Source organism: Mustela nivalis (genome assembly GCF_964662115.1).
Source record: "Mustela nivalis genome assembly, chromosome: 3".
Taxonomy (NCBI): Eukaryota; Metazoa; Chordata; class Mammalia; order Carnivora; family Mustelidae; genus Mustela; species Mustela nivalis.
This window is the reverse complement of record NC_139022.1, coordinates 158,203,817-158,223,970: the sequence shown is the minus strand read 5'-3', so window position 1 is coordinate 158,223,970 and position 20,154 is coordinate 158,203,817.

Sequence of the window (20,154 nt, the reverse complement as noted above, 5' to 3'; positions counted from 1 at the left end):
AATTAATTGTATAAGTATTTTGTAAAATCTATGTATAAGTATTTTTGTAAAATCTATGGCTACCACTCCACCACTAAAGTAAAAAAAAAAAAAAGTATAAATGATATGCTAAAATAAAAAAAGAGAGAACGTAGAATTATATAAAATACTCAATTAAAAGTATAAATATCAGGGGTACCTCAATGGCTCAGTCTGTTGAACATCTAGCTCTGGATTGGCGGCTAAGATCATACTCCCAGGGTCCTGCGATTGAGCCCACAGTGGGGGGAGTCTGCTTGAAATTCTTTCTCTCACTCTCCCTCTGCCCCTCCCCCTGTATGAAATAAATAAATACATACATAAATACAATTTAAAAAAAGCATAGATGTCAGAAAAAAGAGGAAGACAAAAATAGGAACAAAAAACAAAGGCAAAAATAGAAAGCAGTTACAAATATAGTAGATATTAATAAACCAGATCAATAATCACTTTATATATCAATGGCTTAAATATCCCCAATTAAGAGAGAGAGGTTATCAGTTAATAAAAATCAAAACAAAACAAAACCTTTATATGAGCTCTGTAAATACTCACCTCAAATATAAAGACACATATTTTAAAGATAAAAGGATGGAGAAAGATATATCATGTTAATGCTAATCAGAAGTAAGCTGGAAGTAACAATATTAATTTGAAACAGAACAGGCATAGAAACAAGAAAAACTACCAGTAATAAAAGGGGTACTGTATAATAGTAAAGAGTTTAATTCCCCAAGAAAACTCAAGTACCCTTAATCTATATGTGCCTAACAAGAGAACATCAAAGTACTGAGGTCAAAAATAGAACTACAAGGAGAAATCAATGAAACCACCTTTATAGTTGGAGTCTTCAACACCCCTTTATCAAAAATGCAGAAAATTAGTAAGGGCATAGCAGAACTCAAGAGCAGCATTAAGCAAATTAATGTAATTGTCATCTAAGACTACTTCATCCAACAACAGAATGCACATTTTTCTCAGACCTTAACAAATGTAAAAGTATACAAATTATACAATCTATGCTCTTAGACCACAGTGGAATGGAGCTAGAAATCAATAAGCTACAGAAAGCTGGAAAACCCCCCAAATACATGAACATTAAACACACTTCTAAATCAACACATGACTCGGGCGCCTGGGTGGCTCAGTGGGGTAAGCCACTGCCTTCGGCTCAGGTCATGATCTCAGGGTCCTGGGATCGAGGCCCGCATCGGGCTCACTGCTCAGCGGGGAGCCTGCTTCCTCCTCTCTCTCTCTCTGCCTGCCTCTCTGCCTACTTGTGATCTCTCTCTGTCAAATAAATAAATAAAATCTTAAAAAAAAAAAAAAAGAGTCTTTAAAAAAATAAATAAATAAATCAACACATGACTCAAAAAAAAAAAAAAAATCTTTGAAACTAAAGCTATTTTGGACTAAATTAAAATGAAAACATCACTTACCGAAAATGTGGGATGGACAAAAAACCTGAATAAATACTTCATTGAAGAAGATATACTCCATATGTCATTAGAGAAATGCAAATTAAAACAATGAGATACCATCACAAGCCAATTTAGAATGACCAAAATCAGACCACAAAAAGATGCTGGTAGAGTCCAACTTGTCTGGCCTCCAAGTTAAGCTGATCGGGCTGAACATTTTTACAACAACCTTACTTATAAATTTCTCTTGGTTAGCTTCATTCTTAGTTGAAGCAACGGGAACAGCTTGGCCACATATCTCTCCCCAACCAGCAGGCTAGCCTAAGCACAGAAAGAACTATTTTAATGTACAACTGCTTTTCAAGTTTCTGTATAGATCACATTTGCTCTTGACTCTGGTCAAATCTAGTATCTGACCAAACCATGACTCAAGAGGCAAAAATGTAGGCCCAACGTACTCATGGGAGAAGTTGCAAAGTCACATTATAAAGGGCGTGCAGAAAAGGATGGGAAGAATTGTGGTCCTTTTCGCCACTGACCATAATAACAAATTTGCTTTGGAAATTTAATAGATTTGTGATAAAACTTGCTTTGTAATTTTAATGACTTTGTGATAGATTCTTCTGTTTGGTTTTGTTTTTAAATATTTTATTTATATGTTTGTTTGTTTGTTTGTTTGTTTATTGAGAGAAAGCACAAGCAGAGGGGAGGGGCAGAGGGAGAGGGACAAGCAGAGAGAGGGAGAAGCAGACTCCTCACTGGGAGCCCAGCATGGAGCCGGGTCCCAAGACCTTGAGATCAGGACCTGAGCTAAAGGCAGGCACTGAGCCACCCAAGCACCCATTTGTTTTTTGTTGTTCTTGTGAAGGTAGTAATGACCTATACAAATTCTGTGTTTATATAGTTCTCTCTACAGGCATGACCTCATATTAATTTTGTTCTCTTAATCTATTTGTCTTAACAAGACAATGTTAAGTAATAGTAATAACAGCAAAAATTAATGACTTCATTAAATGCACAAATATGTACCATATTTGAAATGATAAAGTTCCCTTTTTGTTAATTTTTTTTAAGGATTTTATTTATTTATTTATTTGACAGAGAGAGAGATCACAAATAGGTAGAATGGTGGGCAGGGAGAGAGGGGGAAGCAGGCTCCCCATCAGGAGCCCCTGATGCGGGACTTCACCCCAGGACCGTGAGATCATGACTTGAGCCGAAGGCAGAGGCTCACCACTGAGCCACCCAGGTGCCCCTGAAATGATCAAATTTCTTTACTGGAAATATTTTCATTTTATAAGTTTCGATTAACCAACTTTGAATTCATATTTCCATGCATGAAAAGGTGAAACCCAGACAGAAGTAACTACAAGGCAGAAAAGATACTTAAATGGGCAACTGCTATCACTTTATTTTTTTACTGTGTTACATAAATGTTTGTAATTTTAGTAAATGTTTGATTTTTTCTCAGTTCTTGGTAAATTTCCTGTCATTATGAAAGATAAATGCATTATAAAATAAAAATATTTCATTGGGCAATTCTTAAATTATGTTTTGCTATATTATTTTTGTAATATAAACTAACTTTAACTAATAAAAAAGTTATGAATTTAATGAGTTGTTGTAATATTTTAGAAGCTAGTAAAAACATGGTCTTAAGAATGACCAACCAATATAAAATATCGTTGATTTCCTTTGAAAAATTTATAGTTATGTCAGAATTTCTGCCCTCAGCTTAAGGAATTTTCATCATAATAGTATCCTCTTTTCAGCACAATTTATCTTGTTAAAAATTTATAAGCTAATATATCATATGAAGAATTCATAATATTCATGAAGTATTATAATTGAAATAAATAGAAGGGGATGTCAGAATGAAAGATTAATAATAAAATCAGTTGCTCAGTTCATCATTCATCTCATTAAAGATGCCACTTTGATGAAAAATATACAAATATAAATTTTCACAAGATGTTGATATGTTTAAGATTGATTTATTAGAAAGACATTTTCAAATTATTATTTAAAGAAGATGCTGAAATTGTTTTACCAGCTGAGCAACACCCATAATATAATAAACTCACTTCTTAAATATCGTTGAAATGTCACGACTGCACTGTGCTTGGCTACATGATGTAACGTTGAAGAATTTCAAACTCAGAAGTTTTGAATGTTAACCCTTGATGACTCAGGGTCTACCCCAATTCAACTCCATTATGATATCTAGGATTCTGGGTCAATAACCATAATGAGATCACAAGAGAAGGGAACTTAAGAAGTTCAAATGTGAGGACAATTTATTTAAAGTACTCCTGATGTTATGCAAAACAAGCATTGTCTAGGTGGTGACTTTTATCTTATTTTATTTTATTTTATTTTAAGATTTTATTCATTTATCAGAAAGAGAGAGAGCACAAACACAGAGGACAGCAGGCAGAGGGAAGAAGCAGGTTCCCCACTGAGCAAGGAGCCTGATGTGGGACTGGATCCCAGAACCTTGAGATCATGACCCTAGTGGAAGGTAGACATTCAACCAACTGAGCCACCCAGGCATCCCCAGGCAGTGACTTTTAAACATAAAAATATAAAGAGCAAAAAATACAGGATGAGATGATATCTAGCTCTTGGATTCTTCCTATAGATTTGTTTTTATGGGATGCTAAAAATAAGCCTGAAATCTGGAAACATATTTATTTAAATATTACTTAAATCAATTAAGAAGAAAATAGACAAAGTCTATTCAGGCCCATTGATCCTCATTTGCTTGATGATCTATGAGGTAGGAGAACGTTTGCCTCAATTCTGAGACTCATAATGAATGATGCAGATAAACTTCAGCCATGTTACAAAATTACTGCAGGTGCTTTAGCTGTCCCTACTGCTGGAAAGTTGCCACAAGTTCAATATCCCTTCGGATTTAGAATATGTGTTAGTTGTTCCTATTAGTCTAGTTGAAAGATTTTTCCAGCTTTAATGTTCTTGTGCAAACCAATAAGAAATTACATGGGTTTGTTCCTGTTCAGTAATTCAAAGGATTAGACTAGAAATCCTAGAGGAGGAGAGGAGGAATACTGGAGAAATGTGTTTTGTTGATGGAAATATTTAAAAAAAAAAAAAAAAAAAAAAAAGAGTACGGTAGGAAATACCTACCCAGGGAGTGAGTATTTGTCAGGATTCAGAACTGAACACAGAGCCAGGCTTTGTACCCATATAGGTGGTATAAACTCTGAAGGAATGGTTTACGGTTTATCTAGAGTAGCTAGAGCATGGGTTTGAAATAGAGCCATTCTGAAGACTTCTCAGTTCAGTCCAAGAAATGACAGGAGAAAGAACCACAAGCTTTCAGATTTACAATCTAGAATCTTCCATGATAGAATGGAAATTAAGGACCCTCAGTGTCCCTAAGCATGGGGCAGGGCTCCTTCATTTTCATATGGCCTTCAGAAAAGGGTATATTTCAATTTTTGAGTGCACTAATTGACTATTCCATTTGTAACAAACTACCACAAACTTAGTGTTAAAACAACACAAATTTATTAAATTGCAGTTCTGGAAGTCAGGAATACATCTATCTCAGTGGTCCAAAACCAGACTATTGATAGTGTTAGTTCACCCTGGAGTCTTCAGGGGAGAATCTGTTTCCTTACCCTCCCAGCTTCTAGAGGCTGCCCTTACTTCTCTTAAGGCCCCTACTACTAATTGAGAACTAGCAGGAAAGTAGCATCTCCAAATTTTTCTCTGCTTCCATCATCACATCACCTTTTTCTCTTTGCTGCTTAATCACATTATCAGTGTATCCCCCTCTGTAAAGGACTCTTGTGATTATAGTGGGCCCATCTGGATAATCCAAAATAATCTCCCCATCTCAAAATCTTTAATTTATTCACATTTACAAAGTCTCATTTGCCATGTGAATTAACATATTCATAGGTTCCAAAGATTAGGACATCGATATTTTGGGGCCCTTATTCAATCTATCACTGCGTGGATATTGAATTTATTACTATTCTTACAGCACAGGAGTTGGGGAGGGAATTTAATTTGAATAAATTATTACTTTTCTGGGACCTATTTGTTTGTAGACTAAATTCATCATCACAGCATTTAAAATAAAATAATAGCCTTAAGAGTGTATGGCCATTCGATATTTTTGTTGATATTTAAAATAGTTACCGGTTTTAACTCTTAACAGTTTGCCTTTGAATAATCTATATTTGATGCTATTAGTATTTTCACTTGAGTTTATTCCGATTTTCATTTCTATTACCACTTTTTTATTTAATTAGTTTATTTTTATTTTTTAATAACTTCAGAAGTTATGATTGGTGATTTTTTAATGATTTTTAATTATACAAAAATACATAAATGTTATAAAATTAAAATATTAAAATAATCACTAAAACCCCTTTGGTTATGACTTAAAATGAGTATTTTAAACATATTCAGTATAATACTGGACAAAATTTTACAAAATTGATTTTCCACATTTTATCCTTTTTTTTTAAAGATTTTATTTAATAATGTGAGAGAGGGCGTTGAGTGGGCTGAGGAGCAGAAGGAGAGGGAGAAGTAGATTCCATGAGGAACAGGGAGCCCGACACCAGGCTCAACCCCAGGACCCTGGGATCATGACCTGAGCTGAAGACAGACATTTAATCAACTGAGCCATGTAGGCTCCCCTATTTTTTTTTTTAAGCTTTACTTACTTATTTGTGCAGGGCAGGGTATAGTGATGGGCAAAGGGAGAGAATCCTTAAGAGACTTCCTGCTGAGCATGGAGCATGATTCAGACTAGATCCCATGACCCATGAGATCATGACCTGAGCTGAAACCAAGAATCAGGTGCTCAACTGGCAGAGTCACCCTGGCATCCCATCTACATGTTATCTGATAGAGGTTACTGCAACTTAAAGTATTGTTATTAGCTAAGCTGTATCTCACCAAAACTAGTGTGTTGAAGTCCTAACCCCCCATATCTCAGAATTCCTGTGACTGTGTTTGGAAATAGGATCTTTAAAGGGATAATTAAGTTACGAAGAGGTCATGGGAGTGGATCCTGATTCAATATGACTTGGCCTCTATAAAAAATATATCCAGACACATGAGGAAAGAAGACCCTGTGAAGACACAGGGCGAAGTCAACCACCTATAAACCAAGAAGAGAGGCTTCAGAAGAAACTGATCCTGCTAAAACCTAGATCTCAGACGTCTAGCCTCCAGAACTGTGGAAGAATATTTTTTTAAGCCACCCAATCTGTGGTACTTTGTTATGGTAGTCCTAGAAAACTAATACAAAGATTAATTTTATTGATTTTTAACAGTGTTTAGTATCCCATAGTATGAATATCTTTTTTAGTATCTCTTCCACTACTGTTAGTTGAAAATATTTAGATAACTCATTACTGAGGTGACTAAACCAGGAGGTCTTTATCTTTTCATAACACAATGCTAACATTTATGTCCCTCTAGGACTATAAGGATATGATGAATATCACTATTTCATACATTATTTGATAGTTTTTAAAAGATGATAGCTTAAGTTTTTTCTGTTTCATTTTTCTCTGAGAGTAATGTCAACATTTTTCTACACCTAAGCAAATATCCATGTGTTCTAGACAGTTTCTCTACTTTGTGTTAAGACAAAGGCCAGTTTGCTCTAGTTGACATTTCTTTCACTTTTATATATATTTTATATTTTCAAATACCTCCCAATACTCTTATCTGGTTTTGCTCCAGTTTCAGCTTCTGGATTTGAATTTTATTTAAACATTGCATTTCTGTGGTTATTTTAATGGACTTTCAGTAAATGCATGGGCTCAGAATGCCATAGAAAAATTTGGCATCTGAATTATTTTCTTAAATAAATATAAAGTGATAAATTAAGATGCGATATTTATTTCCACATTTCCTTCTTCTTAAGCCATTAAAATTATCTTTGTTATTTTTTATAAAAACAGTATATCAGAATGCATACAAATTCATTCTGATTATGAATAAGAAGCTCAAAATTTTGTTTACATCAATGATTGAAATAAATGGCCAAGTATATATAAAGCTTTGTTGTTGTTGTTGTTGTTTTTTCAGATATTTCTGGTCTTACATTTTGGATGCTAAAGAAATGCTTTTTTTTTTTTTTTTTTTCCAAAAAGCCCTTTGATTTTATGAAAATATTTTTTCACTTCATGAAAAAAGAAAAAATAGAATTACTTTCATACTGTATTAACTACTGTCACATTTTTATATGGTACTCCTGTGAAACAATTGTTTTTTTAACTTACTGATGCAAAGATGTTACCACCCTTTTAATTAAAAAATAAGCCACTATATCCATATATTTGTTTTTTAATTTAATTTAATTTTTTTCAGTGTTCCAAAATTTATTGTTTATGTACCACATCCAGTGCTCCATGCAATATGTGTTTAATTCAAAGTTGCATCTTCTTTTTCCTTTGTTTGATGGCATTCATTAAAAGTATATGTCTGTTGTTCATTTATTTTTTCAATGAAACAGCTTTTAATTGATAACATTATTGTTTTAGTTTTCTTCTCTTTTAGTTTATATTTTATTATTTTCCACTTTCTTTGAATTTATTTCATTGTTCATATTGTCTTTTTTTTAGCTAAAAATTTCATTTCATACCTTCTGATTTTTCATGGTTTCCTATAAATGTGATTTATTCCCTAAATATTTTCCTGAGTTCAGCTAAGTATCGTATTGTTAATGTATAATTCTAGTATAGATTTTCTTTGCTATTTTACTGAATGGTAATTATGAAAATTATTCTTCTATATAAATCAAATTTAATATTGTGTGAAATTTTTCCACAAAAATACATGTATAAATGTTAAGGAAGTTTAAGGGAGAACAAATTTGCAGAAAAATCAACCCTTTAACATGACTCAGGATGATCACTGGTTCCTTCCAGCTAAATTCTTTACCACATTTTCCCTTGTTTCCATTGTGTGAATTTGCCAACACCCACCTCAGAGCCTTTTACACCTGTTATTCTACCTGGAATGAACATTTTCCCTTGTCCTCACCTAGTTATTGATGCATCCTTTTGATGCCACATGTGATGAATTTTTACAAAGACTCAACTTTTAAAAAATATGGTTATGAATCACCTGTACCCCTGGGGCTAATGATACATTATATGTTTATAAAAAAATTTAAAATATGGTTATTTTATAAAGTTTTTTTTTTAAATAATGGTTAAGTGTATTATTTGTTTATAGAAGCAAAATGTATTCTAGTGGGGTAAATAATTTTGGAATGCTTAATTTAATTTTTTCACCTTCAATAGGCAAAAGTAAAACTTTCTAATGTAGGTTTTGACTAAAAGAATGTTTTGTGCTATTGATGATATAGATAAATGTTTAAATACTGGGCATGGCTAGCCCATAAAACTTTAAGGAAGTATCATATTATAGTTTAACCCATGCACTGACTGAAAAAATAACTATTCAGTGAATCATTTTTATCTCTTCTCAAAGTAATTTATTTATAAAATGAATCAAATAATTTATTCAACTTTTACAGATAGAAGAAAGGGGTTCCCTCAGATTAGATTAATCTCTTAAATCAATTGTAAATATAAATTAAGTAATCTTGTTATAAACATTAAATAAAATTAAATCAGTTAGATTATGTAAAGCATTGATATATTCAATAAATATTGATGATTATAAATGTTGATTCTGAAATCTGAGGGCTATGTGTAAAATTTTAAAATAAATGATGGTTTCTTAAGATGCATAACTTCTACTGGCATCTCTGGAGGAAAAGTGTTAATATTAATTGCTGAATTTACAGTATTTATCCTACTCAAAGGTTTGAGGAGAGAGATTTACTGGAGAACTATAGGGAATAGTGTAAAAGGTGCAAGGCAATGTATTTAACTAACATTCGTAAGAGTTTAGAGGTAGAGGTATTTTTTATAAGTAAATTAGAAGAGATTTTTGCATAATTAAAATTTTAAAGATATTAACTGCTATTGCAATTATTTTGCATTTATATAATGCTTTTCTACTTATATGCTCACAAATCTCATAAAGCAAAATTGGTACATGCTCCTTATAATACAAATGGATATGGTTCATAAGACTGTTGAACTCCTTTAAAGCCTCATGATACCTTATAGTGTGGTTGTTACTCTTTTGATCATAATGGCTATTGTTCACAGGATTTATAGGTAATCTTTACCAGTGTGATATCTTGGGAGTTATAGCTCCTGTGGATATTTTATCTTCTGTTATAACCCTTACAAACCAGTTTCTTTTCATGGGGCTTAAAATAACCATAGCTAATTCACAAGAATTTCCTTTCTGTAGTTATTGTTTGAGTATCAGTTAATTCTCACATATGTATTAAATATATAAATCTGTTACTTAATTAGTTTTTGTTTACTTGGTAGTCTATACTATGAGGGTACACTAGTTAAATATTAGACTATTTAACTTTCTTCAAAAATACTGTGTGTATGTGCTTAATTTTTTAAAATAACAATAAAGTGATACAAGGTACATTAGAGTCATTCTATGGGTCTTGTTTCAGATAAACTGGAATGACAAATGTGACCAGAGTGTTGACATTTTATCTCAAAAATTGTTTTCCATTTCCTTTTTGTAAGTATAACACACATACTAAAATAAAAATATAAACAAAATGTTATTTGTATTCTCAGACATTGTTAAAAGAATACTTTGGTACTGTTTGGGAGCACCATTTCTACAAAAAAAAAAAGATAAAATGGATTTTGATGTTTTTATCTGATTAATCATTTAAAATCACATTTACTATTTATTTTTATGCTGCTCTTATGTTTAAACACCTTAATTTTTTTCTTTTTAAAAATTATTTTCATTGTTCCTTTCTTAATTTTATTTTATTTTATATTTGAAAAATGTTTATTTCCTAAATTTTACTATTTCTGTTTTGTTCATATATTTAAGGCTATTGGTTTAACTGTTTATGACAATTCACAATACATAGTGATTCATGATTCATTTTCATTTTATTTTAGACCTTCTGTAATTTTTTTTTTCCATCTTGCTTCTTGCATCCATTTTTGGGCTTCACCAGGTCCTACCAACATGTGTATAAGCTGATAAATGTCTGGCAGGCCAGAGTTATAGGTCCTATTAATGACTCTTAAGTTTTTCAAAAACCTTTTGGGGTTTCTCCTCAGGCTTAGGAAATTCCTTAACTGTGGCACTTAGTTCAGTCTTTGATTGACGGATGAAGGATACCTAAGGACGTTATTATTTTCATTTATTCCATTTTTAAAAAGATTTTATTTATTGAGAGAGAGAGAGAGAAAGCACAAGATGGGGATAAAGAGAGAGGGAGAGGGAGAAGCAGAATCCCCACTACAGGAGCCCAACATGAGGTTTGATCCCAGAACCCCAAGATCATTAACTGAAACGAAGAGAGACGCTTAACCGACTGAACCACCCAGGCATCCCTCATTTATTCTGTTTTAAAAGGTAACTGTCCAATAGTCTTTTCAGAGTGGAGAAGCAGTTCAGAGAGAGAATCAGTAAAGTGTGAGTACTCAGGTGAAAAAGAACTGGGGGTGGGGGGAGGGTGGCGGCAGTAAGGATCGTGACTGTTCTATGGTCTTCAGCTTTGAGTACTTCTTGTGTGTTTAATTTTTCATTAGCCATTTGTAACTAGTCTTTTAATAAAGCTATTTTGGAATTTTGAAACTTTCTGGAAGCTTCCGCATACCAATTTAAAGTAGGGACATCATTCTGTTTGTTCAAAGTGGGATCCCTTTCTTTCTTTCTTTCTTTCTTTTTTTTTTTTTTTTTTTTGATACCTTGCTTTTAAATGCATTTCTTAAATGAGTCATCTTGTTTAATTGGAACATGTCTCACAATGGCCATTGTAATTTTTTTTTTTTAATTTTCTAATGGTCATGTGACTATTTGTTTTCCTACTCCTAACTTTTTTTTTTTTTTTTTTTTTTGACAGAGAGAGATCACAGTAGACAGAGAGGCAGGCAGAGAGAGAGAGAGAGAGAGGGAAGCAGGCTCCCCGCTGAGCAGAGAGCCCCATGCGGGACTCGATCCCAGGGCCCTGAGATCATGACCTGAGCCGAAGGCAGAGGCTTTAACCCACTGAGCCACCCAGGTGCCCCTGGCCATTGTAATTTGATGTTATTTTTAGTAAAGTCTTGTCATTTTGCTAGATGCCTGCAACTTCTGGGATTATGTTTCTTAAATATTAAATATGCAGGTGTGCCACAATGTGGCACATTCAACCCTTTGGACATAAGGGATTCCATTTATTTTAGCTAGACCTTTGGGTTTCCCAGAACCAAATTAATACATTCAAGAGCCTATCATGGGAATCTTCTTGAGGTGGCAAGTGCTCTAAGAACCTTTAAATTCTCAACCTGTGCCCACGAATCATTGTGGCATTTTTGACTTTTGAGATTTCTGTAAGCAATTAGTTCTTTTATAATAGTCACCTAAGACCTCCCCCTGGCATCAGTCCAGCCCAAAAGGAACCCAGTCTATTCCCAGACCCAGTTCCATTCCAGGTGGTAACCACTAACAGTTCCCTATGTGTAATCTGGAGTTTGGGAAAAGGATTGAGCCAAAAGATCCCAAAGAATGGGGACTACAGACTGATTTCAAGCAAACAGCAGCTACAATTGCCACCAATGGTTCTCAATATGAAATCTGGGGATAAAACAAAGGCTAAGGCTGTTTAGGGAAAGCTGTTTAAATCTGAAGCTCAGTACAAAGAAAGTGGAGGTCAGAACTAAAAGAACTTATCCATGGCACTTGGAAATGATAAGAAAGTTAGAGAACTCAAAGGATTCATGGGGACCATGCCCATGTTTTTCACTCTCCCCAAAGCTATAGGAAGTCTCCTTCAGCCTGCCACTCCCACCAAATCTGTTAAAGAGCAAAAACTTAACCAAGGAAATTTTAAGATCTAATTGGCTTTATTTAATTATATATATATATATGGAAGGGTGCTCTTGACATTCTGTAATTTCAAGGTAAATAATCTTCAGCAAAACACAGTTACTTAAAAAATTAATTGAAATTTTGCCAAACAAAAGCTCTAATTTGGGGGCACCTGGGTGGCTCAGTGGGTTAAGCCGCTGCCTTCGGCTCAGATCATGATCTCGGGGTCCTGGGATCGAGTCCCACATCGGGCTCTCTGCTCAAGCAGGGAGCCTGCTTCCCTCTCTCTCTCTCTCTGCCTGCCTCTCCATCTACTTGTGATTTCTCTCTGTCAAGTGAATAAATAAAATCTTTAAAAAAAAAAAGCTCTAATTTGTATTCTCAGTGACATTTTAAAGCAATTTATCTAAAAGTAAGAACCTATGCTCTTTTAAAAAAGACAATTATACCACTTAACATGTTCATAAGTGTTAAAGAATAGGATAGCTGTAATAAAGTCCTCAGTAAAATAAATGAATATAATATTTGGTTTCCATAAAGTTACTTAGAAAATTAGGTGTCATATATCCTAAAGAAATAATACTAAGAAAGATGAAAAAGATAAAGTAATTGAAGGATGTTCCTTATCATGTGACCTATTTATTATGAATTTTCTTAAAGAGGTGAACAAATTCAAGACAATGTAATACTAAAACATTAAATTTGGATAAATTTTTGTCTACAGGTCATCAATGTTACTAAAGAATTAAAAAATAATTAAAAAATAATTACCCAGCGGAACAGACTTTTAAAAGTCCTGATTTTGGGACGCCTGGGTGGCTCAGTTGGTTAAGCAGCTGCCTTCGGCTCAGGTCATGATCCCAGCGTCCTGGGATCGAGTCCCACATCGGGCTCCTTGCTCAGCAGGGAGCCTGCTTCTCCCTCTGCCTCTGCCTGCCATTCTGTCTGCCTGTGCTCGCTCTCTCCCCTTCTCTCTCTCTGATAAATAAATAAAATCTTTAAAAAAAAAAAAAAAAAAAAAAAGTCCTTATTTTGTGCGTGGTTGCTCCGCTGCTTGCTGGGAGCCGGCCCCTCCCCCCGGGGTCTATCTTCCCATCGCTTTGGATTCACTTCTCCGCCGGTCCTACCTTTCAGAAAGTGGTTGTTTTTCTGTTTCCAGAATTGCTGTTCTTCTTCTCTTCGATCTGCTGATGGATTTTCAGGTGTTTGCAATCTTTAGATAAGCTATCTAGCTGATCTCCGGCTAGCTGAAGCAGTCTCAGCTTGCTACTTCTCCGCCATCTTGACTCCTCCCTAATTTTTTTGAAAAAAAAAAAAAAAATTACCCAAATCAGAAAAGTACATTCTATTAAAACTAATGATTTCTAAGAATGATATAGAAATCTAAGCATGAAACTAGATGAATAATAAACACACAAAATACATGTTGCCCAACAAAGAAAGTTAATAGAATTGCACTTGTACTTTCCTGGGGTGGGAATGATTTGTTAAAATGGATTAGAATGGTTTCCATTTCATCTTCTCTCATACTTAAAGATTTTTCCCTTGCTTTTAGGAAAAAAAAATATACATATATATATAATTTTATCAGGAGATCAGCCTATGAAACTCTGCATATTCTGTAATTTTTATTCTAAACATATAAAATACCACTTATTTTTTACTCATTAATTTCTAGACAAAGTAACATCTGATTACAGTGGTACTTTCAAGAGTAAAGGCAATTAGCATACTGTTTTATGTACATGAAATCAGTTAATATGTATGCATGTTTTCTGTCTTTATATCTTTCAAAGCTTAAACTTTCACTAAATTTATTTTTATTTGATATGATTTTTTAAAAAATATTTTATTTATTTATTTGACAGACAGAGATCACAAGTAGGCAGAAAGGCAGGCGGAGAGAGGGGGAAGCAGGCTCCCCGCTGAGCAGAGAGCCCCATGTGAGACTCCATCCCAGGACCCTGAGATCATGACCTGAGCTGAAGGCAGATGCTTAACAAATGAGCCACCCAGGTATCCCTATTTTTCTAATTCTTTTTTTTTTTTAAGATTTTATTTATTTATTTCACAGAGAGAGAGATCACAAGAAGGCAGAGAGACAGGCGGGGGCGGGGCTGAGGGGGTGGGAGCAGGCTCCCTGCTAAGCAGGGAGCCTGATGTGGTTCCATCCCAGGACCCTGAGATCATGACCTGAGCCGAAGGCAGCGGCTTAACCCACTGAGCCACCCAAGCACCCCTTGATATGACTTTTTTATTGAAATATAATTGATGTACAATATTTCAGGTAAACAAATATTTGACAATTCTGTACATTACTCAGTGCTCACCATGGTAATTTTAGTCATTGTCACAACACAACATTATTACAATATTATTGACTATAATCTGTATGCTGTACTTTTCATTGCTTTTACTTCTTTATCTTGCAATGGGAAGCTCATACTTCTTAATCCCCTTTATCCATTTTTCCCATTCCAATATTCGTTTTCTTTGATATCCATTTCAATATCCTTTTAGTTAAATCCACAGCACATTACTCAGTGTACTCAGCACATTGCTGTGCTTTGAAACTCTACTTCTATATTGTCTCAATGACCTGATGCTAAATTACATGAAGCCAGGGACTTTACCAATCTGGTTTACCAGGGCATACGTGGGCTCATGACAGCATGTTGAACTGATGAGATTCTTAGAAATGAATTGGAATGTTAGAAGAGAGAAGACAGGAGGCAGATAATTTAGCTGTTGTCTAAATTAAAAATAGTAGGAGCCTGGATTAAGAAAAAAACAGTGAAAATAGAAGGAAAACAACAGTATCAAATATACTGTGGAGATAAAAATCTACAGAGACACTGTTACAGTCTATGTAGAAGTCAAAGGGAAGAAATAATTCATTTTTAAAGCTTATTCTGAGTACAAGTTAAGAATATAATAATGTAGATAATTTCAAAAATATGGATAAAACATTAAAAAATAAGTCATGTATAATCTAAACTCTTAAGAAATGATGTGCATGCACATACATGTGGGTGTCTGTGATAAAACACAACATGGGGAATGGAGCAAAAGAAAACTTTACTATATTATTAACTTATAAATATTATAATTTCCATAAGCACAAATAGTATCTTCATGGAGAATTTGCGTTTTATCACAAAAATGAATAGCGTAAATTCTATTATCATTTTTTTCTGAAGTAGCTCTTGGTATCTTTTGAACATATCCCAGTTGTTAAGGCTTAGTGATAGTAAGCAAATATTTCATCTCGGTTTAATTCTTGCTTGCTTTTTTCCTAGATGGTTTTGATAGTATGTGAAAATCATGCAATATATTTTATTATGGATCATTTTCTGATGTTATATAAATCCACAAGTTAAAAAAAAAAACAACTCTTGTTCGTTTTTAGAGAGGGAGACAGTGAGAGAGGGAATACAAGCAGGGGAAGTGGAGAGGAAGAAGCAGGCTTCCTGCCGAGCAGGAAGCTTGATGTGGGCTCGATCCTAGGATGCTGGGATCATGACCAGACTACAATGCAGATGCTTAATGAATGAGACACCCAGGCACCCTTCTTTTTCTTAAAATTTCTGTTTTACTGTATGTCTCTTTATATATGTGTACCTATTTTTAATTGTCATACATATGCTGAGCAATTTTATATTTTTTAAACTTGTTTTGTTTTATATTCTGTTATGTTACATCACTGCTTACATGGAAAGGCAATTATTTTTCATAATTATTTTAGACTCTAGTTTTTTTACCAAAATATTTTAATTAAAATAATATTACAGTTAGGGTGCCTGGGTGGTTCAGTTGGTTAAGTGACTGCCTTCAGCTCAGTTCATGATCTCGGAGTCCCGGGATCAAGACCCACATCAGGATCCCAGCTCCCTGGGGAGTCGGCTTCTCTCTCTGATCTTCTCAGCTCTCATGCTCTCTCTCTCTCTCAAATAAATAAATAAAATCTTTAAAAAATAATAACTTACAGTTAATTTGATGTAAACATCATTTATAAGTGTTTAACTTCTGATATTTATATTTGTGGGTTTTTTTTCCTCAGTGAAGCAGATCAAATGTCAGATAGTTGATGAATAATAGTGGCAAGAACATGCATTTTTATTAACACATATGTATTTTCTGACCATGGAAGGGTTTTTTCTACCTATTTTGCTTCTATTTTGCTACTGCAATATTGACAGATTTCAACAGCTTTTTATTTTTTACTTTGTTTATATAGTGTTCTTCTCTGGCTAGATTAAATATGGCAGTCCTCATGAAGAAATAAGATAGAGTTTATAATTAAGAATGAGTGCAACATGTAAGATAAAAAAATTAACAGCAATATTAAATGACAATTTAAGGCATAAAGGATTTTTTTTTAGTCAGATAATTAAAGTTTAATGTAAGAGAAGAGTCATTCAAATCAAAGAGAGAAAGAGAGAGAGAGAGAGAGAGGGATCTTTGTTGTTGGCTTAATGGAAAATCATCAAGGTCAGATATCTTGCAAGTAATGCATATTCAGACTAAATTAATATTTATATCATTCTCTGGGGATTTCATCACTCCTTGTCCCAGCTTCATCCTCTGAATGACTAAAACAGTTCCATGCACCTATTTATTTATTTATTTGAGAGAGAGCGAGAACACGAGCAGTGGGAGAAGCAGAGGGAGAAGGAAATTCCCCGTGGGAGCCCGATGTGAGACTTGATCTCAGGACCCCAGAATCATGACCTGAGCCAAAGGCAGACACTTAACCGATTGAGCCACCCAGGAGTCCCATGCACCATATTTATACACCAGACTTCTGAGAACAAGAAAAATAATTTGCAACCCAGACTTCCCAGATAATGTTCTGACTGATACACCAATTTTCACTTTTGAATCAGATTTTGCAGACTGGATACTGCATCCTGTATCACTGATTGGTTTAGGAAGTGTATAGTGAAACTAATCACAGTGACAAAATTGCTAAGACTATCCTGAATAGTTTAAATCCAATGATTTTCATTGCTGGCTTCAGTTTAGAATCCTGTGAACATTAAAAAGCATATTGATGCTAGATATTTGCTCATAACCTGCTCAATACCTGAAGACATGCTATCATTAAGATGTTCCTATTAACAGTAACCTAAACCTAGGTAATTAAAAAAAAAATTCAAACACTTTGCTGTACAGCCTGGATTGATTGTCACAGTTTAGTCCCTTAGAGATCATCCTTAGAGTTGTATGACCAGATTTAATTCCATCTCACTGAATAATAAAGTTTGGCTAGTGAGAAAGGAGGATGGATGTAAAAAGGAAAAATCATATACCCACTAGAATTTATAATTTTTAATATCCTATTTCCAAATGGCAACATAATTTAATCTCTATATTTTTGTAAATATTTCATTTTCAGCAAGTAGTACATATTGGATAGTTGTGCTTAGTTTTGGAATATTTGCAAAGCCAATCCAAGAAACATTATTTTGATATTTTCTATAATTATATTGCATTAAAGCTTCGCAAAGATTGGTTGATTTGTTTGCATGTAAATTTGAGAAATTGTGGTAAAAACAGAATTAAGTGATATAGTTTAAAGTCATTGTTTCCTCAGAAATAAGTTTTTATTTTGACAAGTAATAAATTATTTTATGTTCATGGGAGAGAAATCCAAAAGAAATTTATCTCATTTCAAATTATATGTTCTTGAATTATTAAAATGTTCATTTATTCTCTGATGAATACTAACATTTAAATTTTTCTTTCTTAATTAAAAAATAGAACGTAAAAGAGAATTTATGGATTGTATTGTTGGCTCAAGAAATGAAAAAAAAGTGTACCACATCAGTATAAAGATTTTGATAAGCACACTAAATCTCCGGTCATATCAAAAGTATAATTTTCTTGTGTACTCTTTTTCTATGGTCTCTTGCTGGTGAGACTGTTGTAAAATTCTCCAAGATCTAAAAAAAATGTTGAATTTCTTTTGCTTCAGCTGCAAATTCATTCATAGGATAGGCAGAGGATTGTAATGCTTCATTGCTTGCAACTGATTGAGGAGAATGCGAGGACCTCTTATTTTCAAAGGGGCATTCAAGAATAATTATTTCAGACACCCACATAGGAAGTAAAGTAAAACAAACTTTACTCTTTTCCTCAAGGCCAGAGAGGAATTACCTATCTTTTAGAAAATATTTCAGAAATTTAAAGTTTAAAAAAAAAAGATCTGTTGCTTGAAATAAAGTGAGAATGGTGTTATTCTAGTTAGTATCTATAATCGAGCATGAACTATAATTTGTATGTAAATTTAGGGTTACTGCGTTGTGGTCCAATAATGTTCACTATGGGAAAAGTCCTAAATTACATAGACTGTATACTTCCCTACCATTTCTCAAAATATTATTTAATGGATTTGAAAAATATTCATATAGACTAAAGTCTTTTCACTTGAATAAATATAATTTTGTAAGTACAAATTTACACATTATAAAGAATTTGGAATGGAAAAAAATTATTTTGAGACCTACATATCAAAATAATGCCAAATTGAAAAGTCTGTCTCCAAAAGGTAATATTATATCTATTTTTATGTGAAATGTAATAAACAATTGGGGTAAAATAATTTGCCCTTATATGGAACTTCATATATGTAATTAATTTAGTCTATTATATAAATATAAACACGGAATTTTTGGTTTCATCTTATTTGAAAATTTTTACCTGCATATGTGAGGTTTAGCACAGGTGTGCTAAAAGGGACTAGCACAGGTGTACCTCACTGTATTGCAATTCAATTTGTTGCGCTTGCCAGATTGTGTTTTTTATAAATTGAAGATTTGTGGGAACCCTGAATTGAGCCAGTCTATCAGCATTGTTTTTCTAATAACATTTGCTCACTTCATGTCTTTGTGTCACATTTTGTCAATTTCACAATATTTCAGAATTTTTCATTATTATTTATTTGTTATGGTGCTGAGTAAACACTAATCTTTGATGTTACTATTGTCATTATTTGGGGACACCACAAGCTGTGCCCATATCAGAGTCCAAACTTAACTATTAAAATGTAGCAGGTGTCTCGATAGCTCCAGTAACTGGCTTGTCCCTCTGTCTCTCCTTTTCTCTTCACACTTCCCTGTTTTCTGGGAGACAACAATATTGAAATTAGGTCAATTAATAATCCTAAAATAGCCTCTACCTATTCAGGTTAAAAAAAAAAAAATCTCCATCCCTTACCTTAAATCAAAAGCTACATTTGATTAAGCTTGGTGGGAAAAGCATGTTGAAAGCAAGACAGGCCTAAACACTAGGCCTCTTCCATCAGTTTTGCCACCCTGTGAATACATAGGAAAAGTGCTTGATGGAAGTTAAAATTGCTGCTCCAGTGACACACAAAAGATAAAGGAAAAACAGCCTTATTGCTGTTGTGGAAAAAGTTTTCAAGACTGTATAGATCAAACCAGCCATGGCATTCTCTTAAACCAGTGCTTAATCCAGAGCAAGGCCCTAACCCCCTTCAGTTCTATGAAGCCTGGGACAAGTAAAGCAGCAGCAGAGGAAAAATGTGAAGCTTGCAGATACTGACTCATGAGGTTTGAGGAAGGATTGGTTGACTTGTTTGCATATAAATTTGAGAAATTACAGTAAAAATAGAATGAACTGTTATAGTCAATATAGCCATGTTCATAACATAAAAGTGCCAAGTGAAGCAGCAAGTTATCCAGAAGATCTAACTCAGATAATTAATGAACGTGGCTGCACTAAACAAGAGATTTTTTAAAGATTTTATTATTATTATTATTATTATTTT